Source organism: Ursus maritimus, unplaced genomic scaffold, assembly GCF_017311325.1.
Source record: "Ursus maritimus isolate PB19 unplaced genomic scaffold, ASM1731132v1 scaffold_14, whole genome shotgun sequence".
In the NCBI taxonomy this organism is placed as follows: domain Eukaryota; kingdom Metazoa; phylum Chordata; class Mammalia; order Carnivora; family Ursidae; genus Ursus; species Ursus maritimus.
The window spans coordinates 54,837,234-54,853,705 of NW_024423786.1; the positions used below are offsets into that span (position 1 = coordinate 54,837,234).

The 16,472-nt window shown below is 51.0% G+C and overlaps 1 long non-coding RNA gene across 1 annotated transcript; it reads left to right on the plus strand.

Moving 5' to 3' along the window:
- Positions 1-7,374: 7,374 nt before the first annotated feature.
- Positions 7,375-12,486, plus strand: LOC121102570. The gene is made up of 2 exons (XR_005834663.1): positions 7,375-7,639; positions 11,985-12,486. It is a non-coding gene; the product is annotated as an uncharacterized LOC121102570 (long non-coding RNA).
- The last annotated feature ends 3,986 nt before the right edge of the window (positions 12,487-16,472 follow it).

Genomic DNA, 16,472 nt, shown 5'->3' on the forward strand with positions numbered 1-16,472 from the left:
AAAAAAAAAAAAAAAAAAAAAAAAAAAATTCCTGATGCTCGGGGCAGCAACCGCCACCAGGAACCTTACTGCAAGGGAAAGCTGGGGTCAATGGAAATGAATTTCCCTTCGGGAGAGAGAGGTCTCTGCGTCTGTTTTCCTTATCCCCAGCTGGGTGTGACCTCAGCCCCCAGGAAGCGAGCCCTCCATCCCACCCACAGCTGAGACTGTGGAGCCACATGCTGGCCCCACAATCCTCTAAATGTGGGGTGTGGGTGGGTCCCCCGTGGGCCCTGTTCTACGATCCTGACTTCACGTTCGAGGATGGAAAATGAGGCAAAGTGAGGGGCCGCTGAGAAACGAGCTTGGCACTGTGGTGCTGAACGGCCGGTATATCACATTCAAATTCAGACAGAGCAGGAGGAATCGGTCTTCAACCTTCTCCCTTCCTCCCCACCCCATAGGCAAGCCTCTATGTACACAGCTAGCAAGTCGGTTTTTTTTTTTTTTTCCAAATCCGCTCACGGTGTTATAAATAGGAAACGCACAGAGATGGGACGTGTACATTTCGGTCTCTTAGGAAGCGTCCCAGAGAGAGGCTGAGGGTTTTATCAGCCTAATCGCTAAGCATGTCCTGAAAATGGTGCAATCCTCTGCCTTCCAGGTGAGCGGTGGGCACGGAAGGTGAACTGTGGGTGTGTATGCCTGCGGATGGTTTTCCTCGGCATCGGGAGACATGGCTGTGTTGTCATCCAGAGAATCACAAGACCGTGGTTCCCTGCTCCCACCCGCCCCACCTGCCAGAAGGGGCTTTGCGGCAGCGAATGTCTCCGGACAAACCTTGCCGGGCACGGCGGGGAGGAAGGAAGGTGGACTCACCTCGGCGGTCTCGGCGGGTTACGCGCAAACAAAGGCGAGCCCCGCGCGGATGCAGCCGGACATCCCTCGCCTTCGGAGCGCAGTCCCTGGGCCTTCAGAGCATCGGAGGAAGACGCGCGCAGGGGCGGACTCTGCACCCAGGGAAGGTCACCCAGAGCAACGTGGCGGCGCAGATGGGCGCTTTTGTCCAGAGGTGGGGGACGGCTGCAGTTAGCGGTCGGCTGCCCCTCGGCCGGCTGCGCTCGCGGCCCCTGCCGCCGTCGCGGACGGTGCCTCCGAGGTGTTTTCTTCTCGCCAGCTGGCAGCTGGCGGAGGCTCCGCTGCCTTAAGACAGTTAATTATGCTGCTTTTGTGTGCAGGGTGGGTGGGTGGGGGCAGGGCTGACCAAAAAGCACAGCCCCCTGCCAGAATCCGGTGCTCTCCATTGGCTGAAAGGGGAGTATTTCCAAGAGCCTCACTAGGGGCAGAAGCGGAAATGATTTCCTGATGGCGCATCACAGATTTAGAAACAAAACAAGGAACAAACAAACAAATAAATAAATGACAGCGATGGCCTCATTCCTTAGATTATGAGGGAGGGAGGGAGGGGAAATAGCCTTAGGACCGCATTCCCTGGGTCCCTCAGCCGGCCGCTCACTGTGGACCGAGCCGGGTGTGCTGAGGACCCAGCTGCGTGCTGGGGAGGCAGTCTTCCGAGACACACTTGCTCGGGGGCCACCGAGGGAAAGGCGCCCCCTGCAGTTGTGCGCCACAGAGGCCCTGCCCTGGAGGACTTCGGGACGACATAAAGAGTTCCGCCTCTGAAATCAAATCAGAAGGAGGTTCGAACGCTGTCTGGGAGGCTAACTAGCTGGGATACACCATTGGGTAAGTGATCTTACCTGCTGGGCCTCAGTTTCCCCATCTGCGAAATGGAAACATCATGGCACTGACTTTTGGGTGTTTAATGAGATAATGGAGGAAAGCACTTAGCAGGGTGCCGGGAAAGCTTCTCTGCGTGTGTCGTGCTGTTGCTGGGTCTACTTTTAGACCTGTAGCAGGTTGGATGGTGGCCCCCCACGAGACATGGCCATGTCCTAACCTCTGGAACCTGTGAATATGACCTTATTTGGAAAAAAAAAGGGGGGGGGTCTTTGCAGATGGAATTAGGAATCCAGTTCTTTCATCTCGAGGTGAGATCCCCTGGATTTACGGTGAATCCCAAGTCCAATGGCAAGTGTCTTCACATCTGCAAACCAAGGAATGCCAAGGATCACCAGCAGCCACCAGAATCTGGACAGGCATAGAATGGATTCTCCCTCACAGCCTCCAGAAGCAACCAACACTGCCAGCACCTTGATTTTTGACTTCTGGCCTCCAGAACTGGGAGAGAATAGATTTCTTTCTTTCTTTCTTTTCTCTCTCTCTCTCTCTCTCTCTCTCTCTCTCTCTCTCTCTTTCTTTCTTTTAGCCACCTGGTTTGTGGTACTTTGTTCACAGCAGAAAATGAATGAATGGCCCCAAATAGGAACCGATGCTTATTGCTTTGAGCTGCGGTGGTTTTTCACCTGTTCTGTGAACATGTCAAGTTCATTTCCACCACAGGGCCTTTGAACAGGCTGCTCCCACTGCCAGGAACGCTCTTCCAGCAGATGTTCACATTATTCAGGTGTCAGCTCAGAAGTAATGCCCTCAGAGAGGCTTTCCCCCACCACCCTTACCTCGCCCTCCACCCCATCACCCCATTCGATTGCCCAGTCCGATTTTTTTTTTTTAGTATATTCATTTTTAAATTGTGGTAAAATACTCATGACATAAAATTTGCCATTTTAACCATTGGAAAGTGTACAGTTCAGTGAGATTAAGCACACTCCCATGGCCGTGCAACCATCCCCACTGTGTGTTTCCAGAACTTTTTCATCTTCCCAAACTGAAACTCTGTCCCCATTAAACTAACCCCCTATCCCCCGGCCCCAAACCCCGACAACCACTAATCCACTTTCTTTCTCTGTGGATTTGCCTGTTCTGGACATTTCATATAAATGGAGTCATACATTATGTCATTTTTTGTGTCTGGCCTCTTTGGTTGAGCATATTTTTCAAGGATCATCCACATCGCAGCATCGGTGCTCTCTTCCTTTCAGTGACTGAACAGTATATTCCACTGTGGTGGTAGCCACATTTTGTTTATCTCTTCACTGGTGGATGGACGTCGGGGCTGTTTCCCCTGTTTGGCTATTGTGAATAGAGCTGCTGTGAGCGTGGCTGTGCACAGACTTATCTGGGTCCCTGTTTTCAGTTCCCTTGGGTACACGCCTGGGAGTGGAGTTACCGGGACATAGAGTGCGTGTGTCTTTCACTTACTGAGGAGCCTGATTTCCCCCCCACAGCACTTACCACTATTTGAAATTATTGACCTGTTTCTTCTTTTATTCTCTGACCCCCTTGCTAGACTATAAAATTCAAGGTAAAAGAGACTTGGTTGGTCTTTTTTTTTTTTTTTAATTTATTTGAGAGAGAGAGAAAGAGAGAGAGAGAGAGAACAAGTTGGGGGAAGGGCACAGAGAGGGAGAAGCAGACACCCGCTGAGCAGGGAGCCCGATATGGGGCTGGATCCCAGGACCCTGGGATCATGACCTGATCCGAAGGCACACGCTTCACTAACTGAGCCACCCAGGGCCCTGACTTAGTTGGTCTTGTATATGGCCATGTTCACTGCAGAGGGCAGCAGCACCCAGCATAGAGGAGACTTCCAGCAGATGCAGGTGGAATGTGTGGATGCTGGCTCCCCTCATGGAGATCAGACAATACTCTGCTCACTCACAGCATCAGGGTCTGTGCCCTCCAAGCCTAAGGCAGAAAGGCGTTGCCCCACAGCAGGGGGGGAGAGCCCAGAGACTCCTGCCTGGAGGAAGTGGAGCTCTGGGAAGAGACACTTGTGCAAATTGAATGAAAAATCCAGGCCAGTCTTTGTGCTGGGCACTGGGGTCCAGTGTCTGAATAAGAAAGACTTTGCTTTTGCAGAACTCCCATTTGGAGAAACAGATGGGCAAAGGAGTCTGGGCTGATTTAGAGACATCTTTGGAGCAGAGTGGCTTGGGGGAGGGTGCATGGGAAGACTTCCCGGGGAGGAGGGTGGGCAGTGACGATGTGAGTTGGGTCCTGAGGACTGGGTAGTGTTGGGATGGATAAAGAAGCGGGAGAAAGGCAGTCTGGACAGAGGGCCATTTACAAAGCCGCAGTCCCTCCCCTATGAGAGAGCACAGGGAGCTGTCCGTGGTGCTGCGGCCACGGCCGAGGAGGCCCTGCAAAAACCAAGCTTGGCTCTTGTCTGGTTTATTTTTATTTTTTAAAAAGATTTTATTTATTTATTTGACAGAGAGAGAGAGTACAAGCAGGGGGAGCAGCAGGCAGAAGGAGAAGCATGTTCCCTGCCAAGCAAGGAGCCAGATGTGGGACTTGATCCCAAGACTTTGGGATCACGACCTGAACAGAAGGCAGACGCTTCACTGACTGAGCCACCCAGGGGTCCCTTGTCTGGTTTATTTTTAATTGTGGTTAAAATATACATACATAAAACTTGCCTTTCTGATCATTTTTAAGTGTCTAATTCAGTGACATCAATTACATTCGCAATGTGCAACTATCCCCACCATCCGTCTCAGAACTTTTTCACCTTCCCAAACTGAAACTCTGTGCCCATGAAACTAACTCCCCACCCCCGTTTGCCGTTCTCCCATGATGTAAGCTTCTTGAGAGCAGAGATGTTGCACTTTGTCATTGTTGTGTCTCGAGTCCCTAGACCAGTGGTTCTCATGGTGGGGCGGGATTCTGCCCCTCGTGGGATATCTGGTGGTGTCTGGGAACATTTTGGTTATCATCACTTTGGGGGATGGAGATGATGCTGGCATTGAGTGGGTACAGACCAGAGATGCTGTTCCACACCCTACAATGCCCATGACAGGCCCCCCACAACAGAGAGTTTTCTGGCCCGAAATATCAACAGTGTGGGTCGAGAAACCCTGCCCTAGAGGAGAACCTGAAACATAGTTCTCATTAAATTGGGTTGAGGCAATGAAATTGCTAAAGCTCCTTGACTGTCATTTTCCTGATTTGCAAAGGGAGTTAATACAAGGACATTCAGGCCTCATTATTACTTGCTTCTGTATTTATAAATTTGGCTACTGGCTGAAATTCATCTGTAACATTCGTAACCCCCAAATCAATACTCACGGTGCTTTCAGGGTCATTTGCAGACAATGCAGAGTGGTGAAAAATTTGAATGTTGGCCATACATGTTCCCAGCTGGGTTTGAACAAGACACCCTTTTGCCTCCTTATTCCAGCCCAGGTTGTAAACGGCCCCTTTCGGGATCTATTTACTACCATGATTTTTGCAGTTTATGTTGGTGGTTTTGCTGTTTACAGTGGCCCCCGTGCACAGTGCTGTCTGGTGTTTCTGAGCACAAGAAGGCTGGGATGCAGCTTACAGAGAAAATCTACGTGTTAGATAAACTTCATTCAGGCATGAATTATAGTGTTGTTGGCTGTGAATCAACAATGTGTATTAAATAAGGTGTCTTTAGACAGAGCACATAGGGCACAAGATTGTGTATTGATGAGTTGATGAAAATATTGTGACCAGAGGCTTGCAGGAACCTACCCCAGGGTTTCCCCAAGGGTTTGCTGCGACTTTTCCCCCAGAGCTGCTGCCAATAATGAGAATCAACTGTATCTACTTCTAAGAGCCATTGTAAGGACTAGATGAGATCTTGCATGCAAAGCATTTAGCACAATGCTTGTAGTAAATAATGTGGGGGGGGGCGAGATTATGTAATCCAGAGAAAACATTAAAGCAGACCTGCTTTTGCATAAAGCATGTAGCCTTCCTTACCTCATCAGAGCTGCGGGGAATTGGAGGGAGGCCCTGTGTAATTACCACTCTGAACTATAGCCAGGGCATGGCGGGAGAGCTGCATTTGCCAGACCCACTCGATTGTTGCTGGTGGCCACACATGGGCATGAAGACGCAAGTGGAAGAATGCCATCCATTAAATCACCCATACGGCTTTCCTTGGCACCCTAGGCTTGCCATGGTTTTTGTCCAAGAATTAACTAGCCCCGTGCCTGCTTCATATCAAGGAGGAAAGGAACACCACCCCTCCACAGTCGGTACATGTACTGTTTTTTTTTATTAAGTTTTAAAAATTTGAAGTAATTGTAGATTCACACGCAGTAAGAAATAACAGAGATCCTCTGTACCCTGTCTCCCCATTTACCCAACGGTAAAATCTTACACGATTATAGTATAATCTCACCATTGCTTTCCATACAGTCGAGAGCCAGAAGATGTCCTCACCATGGGATACCTCACGTTGTCCTTTTATAGCACTTCCATTCCCCATACCCTCCTCCCCATGTCCTTAACCCCTAGAAATAACAAATATGTTCTCCATTTCTGTAATTTTGACGTTTCAAGAATTTTATGTAAATGGAATCATAAGAGTATGTACAGCATGTAACCTTGTTGCATCGGCTTTTCCTCTTCGGCATAATTCTCTAGCACTTCATCCAAGTTGTTGTGTGTATCAAGAGTTTATTCCTTTTTGTGGCTAAGTAGCGGTCCATTTACATGAAATGCGCAGAACAGGTAAACCCATAGAGACAAAAAGCAAACTAGTGGTTGCCAGGGGCTGGGAGATGGAGAAGTGACGGCTAATGGAGACACTTTCTACTCAGGGTGATGAAAATTATCTGGAATCACACAGTGCTGATGGCCGTGCAACTCTCTCAATGTCCTAAAAACCACGGAATTGCACACTTTAAATGGGTGAATTGTACGGTATGTGGATTCTATCTTGGTCAAGCTGTTATTAACCAAAAAGGCCCTGTAATTGTAATGAATAGTTTGGTTATGATCTGCCTCGCTGACCCTAAGTTCAGAAGGACCGGCACCATGCAGTTCTGCTCACTGCTGCATGCCCCAGCGTGGCCGCGGTTGTAGTAGGTGGGTCAAGAAATCTCTTTCAAAAATGACTTAAACTTGGAGTAGGGTTTCTCCACCGGACATTGGAGCCGGGTCGTTCTCTGTGGGGCGTCCCGGGCCCCCACCCCCTCCATGCCAGGAGCCACAAATGTCTCTAGACACCGACCAGTGTCCCCTGGAGGCAAATCACTACAGGTGAGAATCACTAATTCAGGGTCAGCAAATTTTAGGTGCTGAGTGGGCTCTTAGAAGGCCCCGCGAAAGGCTGCCAACCAGGGGGTGCCGAAGGGACAAGCAGGACGTGGCCGCATCGACGGGGCCACCTGCACTCAGCCAGAGCGGTCAGCGGAACTCCCAAACCCATCCAAGTGGGACACAAAGTAAAAGTATTTCCGGGCTCCCGCTCAGGGTGGGTCTTGGAGCCCAGGGCAGAAACCTCCGACAAAACCTTACGGTTAAAGGAAAGGCGGGACTCCGGGAAGGGGCGGGGCTCGAGGTAGAGCCCCCGGATGTTGAGCCGCCGGAGGGAAGGCGGGACTCCAGGAAGGGGCGATGCTTGCGGAAGGGCGGGGCTCGAAGCAGAATCAGCCCGCAGACGTGTAGTGGGAAGCGAGAGGGCCCGAGCTTCGCGCGGGGGGCGGGGCTTGGGGCGCGTGGCGGGGCGCGAGCAGCACGCGGCGCGAGGGCGGGGCCCGGGAACGTCACCACCGGCGGCCCTGCCCCTTCGCGCCTCGGGTTGGCTCGCGCTCTGTGGAGACGCCAAGATGGCGGCGAGTAACTTCTCCGGCTTCGCGTGGGGCGCCGGCCCACAGTACAGGTAACAGCCCCTACGCCGCCCGCGCCGCCGGCCGGACACGGGCCCAACCCCGGCCCCGGGGGGAAGCTGGGGGTCTGCGTGTCGGCCGGAACCAGGCGGGACACGGGCTGGGAGGCCTGCGCCAGCTAAGATGGCCGCGCAGCCGGGAGGCCGCGGCTCCGACTGTGGCTTTCGGAGGGAGAGCTGGCGGGGTTGGGGGTCCGGACCTGAGGGGGCGCTGAGGCCTGAGTGGGGAGGGGGCTTGGTCGGAGGGCGGCCCCTGAGGGGCACAGTTAGAGGGCCCGAGCGCGGGGACCCCTGGGCGGGGGTGGGGGAGAGACGGAGGTCCGGGAGGGTTCTGAGGGCCGCGGGGGGTGGAGGGCGGATCCGGAAGGGACCTGACTGCGCAGGGTGTGGAACGGAGACCTTAGCGGAGAAGAGGGGAGTGGAGGGGGGACAGACCCGGGGGTGGCGGAACCTGGCTGGGCAGGGGGATGTGGGGTCTGGGGGTACTGACCCTTGAAGGGGGTGGGGATGGTGAGGGAACTCAGAGACGTTGGCGGGGGTGATTGAGGCCTGATTGGGGGGCCAGGCGGAGACTTGGGGGGGGCGTTCTGACAAAGGGGGGGTGGGCACTAGGGGCTTCTAGGGGAGGGGGAACAGTAAGGAGAGCTAGAGGAACCTGAGACTTTGAAACTGTGGGGTGGGTGTAAAGGACGGAGACCCACGCATTATTTGGGGGTGGGGGAGGAGACTAGAGAAGAGATAGGGGGCAGAGATAGGAAGCAGCCAAGGGAAGGAGGGATCTCCGGGGAGAAACACATAGGGTGTGCTGTATCCCCACTGTACAAATACCCCCACGCCGTTCTCCAGGGCCTTTCCTTGGAGCGTCGCTGCTGCCTCCGTCCTTCAGCCTGACACTCAAGAGCGAGCCCTCCGCGGGGAGGCACCTCCGCGAACCCATCCTTTTCCAGCTGTAGCCTGGCTGAACCTCTCGGGCCGGTTTCTCACAGGCCCTGAGGAAACGAGGACGCAGACTGCCCTCCGCGCAACCGAGACGCGAATGTTTTTGCTGCACGTTTCAGTTTCAGCTCGTTGAAAATAGATATGTGGAAAGTTAGGGCTGACCTCTCCCCCCAGTCCTTTTGATTTGCCATGTTCTTTCCTCTGGGATCACAAGGAAACAGACCAGGGTTTGGAAATAAGGGTTGCGGAAAGTAGAGGGGCTCCTCCTGTTTTCTGTACTTGGAGTGGGTTCTAAGGTGGGGTGTTTGGCTAGTAATGGATTTTCTGATGGGGCCTGCTGTTTCCTGCAACACCGTGTTTTTGTTTTATGCTTCTTTGTTTCCACCACCCTCAGTGCTGTTCTTACTGCCCGTGGTTAAAGAAGCAGGACTCCACTAGTCCCGAGGCTGTTAGAGGCATGCACTTTTGGAAGGGCTTCACCCTCTGCTCGGAAGCACTTCTTTCTTTTCTCCTCCGTTTTCTTTCTCAGTGCATTCTTCTCATGAGTGGGAAATCGCTGGAATGTTATGCTGTCTACTAAGATTACCTTCTGGGGGAGGGGCGCCTGGGCGGCTCAGTCAGTTAAGTGTTGACTCTTGGTCTCAGCTCAGGTCATCATCAGGGTCCTGGAATAGAGCCCCAAGTGGGGCTCCTCACTCAGCACAGTCTGCTTGTTCCTCTTCCTCCCTCTCGGTTCCTACCTTTGCTCGATTGCTCTCTCTCAAATAAATCAATAAAATCTTTTTTAGGGGCGCCTGGGTGGCGCAACGGTTAAGCGTCTGCCTTCGGCTCAGGGCGTGATCCCAGCGTTCTGGGTTCAAGCCCCACATCAGGCTCCTCCACTAAGAGCCTGCTTCTTCCTCTCCCACTCCCCCTGCTTGTGTTCCCTCTCTCGCTGGCTGTCTCTCTCTGTCGAATAAATAAAAACAAAAAAACAAAAAAAACCAACTTTCTTAAAAGGTTACCTTCCGGAGGAGAAATGGAATATTTACACTGTTAAAATAGGTAATTGCTGGGCTTCGGCAGATGCATCTGTTGTTTATTTGAATTAATGTGCTTACACATTTCAGCCTAGCTGCTGTCTGTATTCTGATGACTTAGGTGATAACATGAACTCACGTGTAACTAAGGATGTGAAACTACCCTGAATGAAATGTCAAATTAGTCTGTGCTTTAGAAGTGTCCCCAAGGACATGTGTTATTCCTTAAGAAAAGAGTAGAGGTGCCTGCTGGCTCAGAGAATGGGACTCTTGATCTCAGGGTCATAAGTTCGAGCCCCACGTTGGTTGTGAAGATTACTTAAAAAATGAAACCTTTTATTTTTATTTTTAATTTTTTAAAAAGATTTTATGTATTTACTTGAGAGAGAGCACAAGCAGGGAGAGCAGCAGAGGGAGAGGGAGAAGCAAGGTCCCTGCTGAGCAGGGAGCCCGATGCTGGGCTTGATCCCAGGACCCCGGGGTCATGACCTGAGGTGAAGGCAGACGCCTAACTGACTGAGCCACCCAGGTGCCCCAAAAATAAAATCTTCTAAAAAAAAAAAAAAAGTAAATTTAAGCAAAACTGAAACATAGGTATCATAGTAAAATAAATTTCAGTCTCAGAAAACCTTGAAAAGAGATCATCTGCATTCTCTGAATGACTTCAACTAGACATTTTCTTCTGGGGGAAGTGACTTTTGCTTGGAACCCTCAGCTGCTTTTAGAGTATATATTTCTTATGTGACGTGCCATGGGAAGACTAATTAGATAACAGATTTTGAGAATATATACCGACTTTATGGTAGCATTTGGACAACAGTATTTACAAAGCTCATTTCACAAATTGCCAAAGCGAAGACAACTGTTTTTTTCTTAGAGGAATTTTGAGTAGGTTTTCTTGGCTTTTAAACTTGATAACCATAGCCCCTAGGAATATTCCTTATATCGTCCATTATTAGGGTTGGAATCTGAACTTTTTGGATTGTTGGTCAGTAAGAATTGGGTGCACATTCACTCTTGAACGTATAAGAAAAGTTTACAATTACTTGTTGGTATGGTGAGTTTCAATTATTGTATGTTATGTGGTCTTTTAAATCTCCTAAGGCTTTTTTAGAATTAGAGTTAGTGCTGCAGATATCTAGAATGAAGGATTAATCCCATGAGGAAAATGGACTTTGGCAACGCTTTTTATTAGTCGCAAGTGCCATTTTCAGTGAGAGCAGCTCAGGAACTCCAGGGGGGCTCTGTGTGTGTTTAAATTACTTTGGTAATGGAAACATCTAGAAATTGGAGCCTGATGCAGGAGGTCCACACTAGTGGAACGGGACAGGCTGGCCCTCTCTGTTACAGTTCCTTCCTTCTTCGTTCAGTTCAGCAGTTTCGTGAAAATTCCACCTGTACAGTACACCTGGCTACCTTTGCCTTCGAATTCTTATTAAGTCTAAATTAGACAACTGCTGGATTTGGGGGAAATACTTGATTTCCCATCAGGAGAAGCGCTATTTTCGGGCACCTGGGTGGCTCAGTTGGTTAAGTGTCTGCCTTCGGCTGGTGTCATGATCCTGGGGTCAGGATTGAGTCCCACATTGGGCTCCTTGCTCAGCAGGGAGCCTACTTCTCCCTCTGCCTACTGCTCCCTCTGCTTGTGCACGCTCGCTCGCTCTCTCTGACAAATAATAAAATCTTTTTAAAAAGCAAAGGAGAAGCTCTATTTTAATAAGCTTTTGAGAAGCTCTCTCTCTTTCTTTTTTTTAAAGATTTACTTATTAGAAGGGGGAGGCGGGACAGGGGGAGAGGGAAGGGAGAATCGCAAGCAGATTCCCAGCTGAGTGCGGAACCCAACACAGGGCTCTGTCTCACGACCCATGAGTTTATAACCTGAGTCGAAACCAGGAGTGGGACTTTTAAGCGACTGCATGACCCAGGCACCCCACCAGTGGCTCCTTTTTAATTTGAATGTCATTGGTTGAATCCAGGGTTAGTAGCTGGATGTCTGTTGTCCTTGCTCATAAGAACCTCACATTGGCTGTCTAGTCCTGCCTCCCTCTGTCAACACAAGAGGTACATGTGTTAGACCAGTGTGGACGTGACGGAGGTTTCTCTGCCCCTGAAAGCATCAGGAGAGGGCTGGAACCACACATGACACCTCGCCAGTCCTCAAACGTTGGCCTTTCATCAGTTGGATTCACAGCAGTAGACTGGCATGGCCATCATAACCCCGGTTGGAAGTTCTTTCACTTGTACTGCTTCTAGGAGGGCGCATAAGAATGCTTTCTCTTTGGCTTACTCAGCATAAGATCATCAAGACAGCATTTTTAAGCATCTGCCTGGTGGGCTAACCTTGTGGCCACCCTCCATTTGGGGACCGTGTTCCTTTGCAGAAGGATGGAAGAGTTGCGCTGCCAAACCCAGAATCCGGCTCGCCCTGGAGCTTTGAGACGCGCCTGTCACCAGCCTCAGGAATCCCTGCCTCAGGAATGTGGAGCAGCCCAGTGCCTCTGTCCTGAGGAGCCAGGCTGGCCCTGATTCAGAGCTGGAGACTCTTGACTACAGTTTAAAGAAGGTTGCAGGTGGAGTTGGGGAATGAAATTCTCTGTCATCTTCTCAAGAGCCCAAGGATTTAGTTTATCAAACCCGTTTTCAGTACGTTGGGATGTTTTCTGGGAGTTCCTGGATCTGAACTGGGCATTTCACTTGGAGAACGTACATAAGACTTTTATAATTTAAAAAAATCTGCCAAAAAAATCAGAATTGCAGGGCATATGACTAGCTCATTCAGAAGGGCGTTTGAGTTTTGAACTCAGGGTCATGAGTTCAAGCCCCATGTTGAGTGTAGAGATTACTTAAATAAACTGTAAAAAAATAAAATATTTTTAAAAATCAGAATCGTTATGAGTATGAATGTATGTCATATGTGTATTTCGAATATAAAAACCTCACGAACCGAAGTGCCAGATGAGATCATCACTGGGTGTTTACATAGGTGTGTACACAGAAAGTAGTATGATCTTACTGACAAACAGGGAAATGTCCTTCCCAATGAGTGACTTTAGTGACCGTATCAGCAGTGGGTAAAGTAGTTCACCGCATGCCATCTAAACTCTGAATATTCCTCAGCCCTGTGAATTGTCACAGACGTGCCTGGAAAACTGCCGAGGTCAGGGTGCTGCATCCGAGTTTTCTCTCACCAGCACTGCAGCGTAGGTGATCTTTGCCGTGAGAGCTCCAGCTGCTTGGTCCTCAGCAGTTATCTCAGTCAGGCTTAGTTTATGCCAGGACAAGGGGAGGTAAATGAGTAGGTGAAGAGCTGTGTTCTGGAAGGAAGGGTCCAGGATATAAAAGGATAATACTGAGTGTATTTTCTCAGCACTGTGATTGCAGGAAGATCTTTTTTCCACTTGATTTTTCCCCCTCGGACTCTAAATGTTTTCGGTTTTGTGCGTGTGCGTGTTCCCACTGAATATGACCCATTGACAGTGGTGTGTAGCAGAGAGATCTCACGGCTACAGCAAACCCAGAACACGTCATTACCTGCTGTGGATTCCTCAGACATACCCTTCTGAAGTGAGCGCTACGCTCGGGGTCCATGTGTTCTTTTATGGTTGGCCTTGTAGGAGCAAGCAAGAGCATGCCCCACAGGAGAGAGCGCTGGTCAGGGAACCTGACCTCCTCGGCCAAGTTCCTTCCATCTCCAGCCCTCCACGTCCCCGTTGATCAGGTGACTGAGCAAAATGGTTATCAACGAGTCTTGCCAACCTTGCATTCTAAAATCTGGATGATATACTCAAAAAAACCCTGCCTCCCTGAAGCAAACATTTATTTTATTTTTTTTAAAGGTTGAATTTATTTATTTGAGATAGAGAGCATGAGCACAAGTGGCAGGGGGGTGGTGGGCAGAGGGAGAGGGAGAAGCAGGCTCCCCGCTGAGCAGGGTGCCCGATGCGGGACTTGATCCCAGGATCCTGGGATCATGACCTGAGCCAAAGGCAGATGCTTAACTGACTGAGCCACCCAGGAGCCCTGAAGCAAACATTTAGACCAAAAAACTATTAGAAGATAATTGCCTTGACCCAAAGACAAGGATGTCAGCTGGGACTTTGGGATCCGCATTCACATAGACGTGCTTAAATACTGCTTTTCCTGTGCTAACAGATGCCCAGCTTCCAGCCTTAGCTCTTCTCCCTCCTGGCAGACGGCACCAGCTAGGTCCTTGTCACGGGGTCCTCGTCGTGGGGACAGTGGCCCTCAGCCTTGAGGTACAGTGGCACACCCTCCCTTTGAACAACAGGTGACTTCCAACTATATTAGCACAGGGGTTCGGCTGCGGGCTTAAGGGGAGGCTTCACGAGAGCATATCTGTGGTTCTTTATTCCTGTTCCCCATCCATCAGGGCTTGGAAATTGGCAGCCTGTACACCACGTTTGATTCTCACACCTGCCTTCTTCAGCCTGTGTGGTAGGCTCGTTGCTTGCTTTATTGGAATTGGTTGCCAGCATTTAAAAATCGGGAGACTTTGGGGCTCCTGGCTGGCTCAGTCAGAGGAGCATGTGACTCTTGATTTTGGGGTCATGAGTTCGAGCCCCACGTTGGGTATAGAGATTAAACTTTAAAAAAAATAAATTAGGGGAGACTTCGCAAAAACCCTGATTTCTAGCCTTGCTTAAAATCGGGAGACCTGGCACCCCTGGACTGCATTGTAGGCCGCTGCCTGTGCAAGCTGCTGTAGCGCGTGAGTGCCTGTTGAATTGTCCTGCCTTCTCAAGAGCTGGCTTCCTGTTCTACGGGCCAGTACACCGAGGGTTGGAAAGAGTAAGTGACTTTCTCAAGGCCCCAGTGAGCAGAGCAGGACTGGAAGCCATCCCACTAGGCTGTAGCTCTCCCAGTTCCTAATCTTGAAACCTCTGTGACTCTAGCTCCGTCCTTGTGTAGAACCTCTCTGCCTCAGCGTCTCTTCTCTACCATCTTGCTTGGAGGGAATGTCTCACTCGTGCCTGTGGGATTTTATGCTGTGGAGGTGCCCGAGTGCGGGCGCGGAGAGGCCCGTGCCACTGCCAGGAGAATTGATCACATTTCCCGAGAGAAGGAGACATGCCATGGTGCACAGGGCTGTGTAAAACTCGCCATTTAACCTCGACGACTGGTTTTTGGCTCCCCCGTTCCAGCAGGGATCCTTAACGTGGCGCCTGTGAAGCCCGAGTGACTACAGGCAAAACTGCCATTTCCGAAGAGTCCAAGGGACTCTGCTTCCGCCTGACTGGAAATTGAGAGAAGGCGAGGTGACCAGTGACCCCCCATGAAGGGGAGCCTAAGCAGGGGTGGGGTGTTCTCCCTCTGGACCTGTGGCGGGGAGCCTGGGGGGGAGAAACTGCTTCTGCTGCACCCTTGGCTGCTTTTGCTCCCAAACGCTAGGCGCAATCCCCAACCCCAAACCTGCAGTGTCCTCACCCATTTTTGCAGGTCTGAGTTTCTCAGCAGCACGTGTGACATTGGGGCAGGTCACTCTGGGGTGGGCACTGTGGGGAGTAGAGCAGCACCCCAGTTGTGACAACCACAGATGTCCCCAGCATCACCCGGTGTTCACTAGGGGCAGAGTCACCCCGGGCAAGAACCCCTACGCCAGATTTCTTAGGTTTTGGCAACCACGTGGGCCATGCCTGTGGGAAGTCTTTGCCATGAGCGGTGTTTTGGCTCCCTCAACACCTAAAACCTCTGTGTGGCAGATTGGTTGCCAAAATGTCCTTGTCCTTCATCCTTATGTCCTCACCCTTTCAGCCATGACCTTGCAGCTTTTCCCATCTAGAAGTAATGTCCGTTTCCCTAGCCCTTGAATCTGGGCTTCTGCCTTGTCTTGCCAAAGGACTGCAGTGGAAGTGACACTGCCACAGACTGACAGTCAGTGCCTCCCAAAATCCTAACTGAAGCCTAGTCCTCCATGTGGTGGTCTGGGAAGTGGGGCCTCTGGGAGGGGCTTAGGTTGTGAGGGTGCAGCCCTCACGGATGGGATGAGTGCCCTTATGAGAGAGGCCCCAGAAAGCTCCCTCACTCCATCCTCCACGTGAAGACACATAAGAAGATGGTGGTCCATGAACCAGTCCCTCACCAGACACGGCATCTGCCGGCACCTTGATCTTGGACTTCTAGCCTCTGGAGCCTCTGCCCGCATCCCCTCCACCTTGGGAACGCTGCCGCATGAAGGACCCAAGGCCGGCCCTGGAGGACGAGTTGCTACAGGGAGGGCGCCAGAGTGTCCTTGTGATAACCAGCTGCCTTCCAGAGGCGGAGCGGCCTGCTGCTGACTTCTGGTGCGATGCAGCCCAGCCTACGAATCACCAGCGAAATAAACAGTCACTGTTTTAAGCCAGAAATCAGCAAATCTTTTCAGTAAAGGGCCAGGGAGTAAATACTTGCAGCTTTGTGTATAATTTAGGGCTGTTGTAACAAAGGACCACAGACCAGGTGTTTTGTAAACAGTAGGAAAGTATCCCCCGCAGTTCCAGAGGCTGTGTGTTTGAGATGAGGGTGGCCGGGGCTGGGTTCTGGTGAGAGCCCCGAGGCTGGTTGCAGACGGCTGCCTTCCCACTGTGCCCTTGCCTGGGCGGCGGGGGTGGGGGAGCAATCGTACTCCTGAGGGCTCAGAACTCCTGATGCCATCTAATCCTAATCCCTCCCAAAGGCCCTGTCACAGTGAGGGGTAAGGTTTCAACATTGGATTCTGGGAGACAAACATTCGGTCGCTAACACCAGGCCATATGGCCTCTGTTGCCGCTACTGAGCTCCCCCACTCTAGGGCGGAGGCCGCCGTAAACAGTGCACAAACAAGCGGGCGTGGCTGTGTGCCATCGAAGCTTTAGTTTTTGACTCTGAACTAT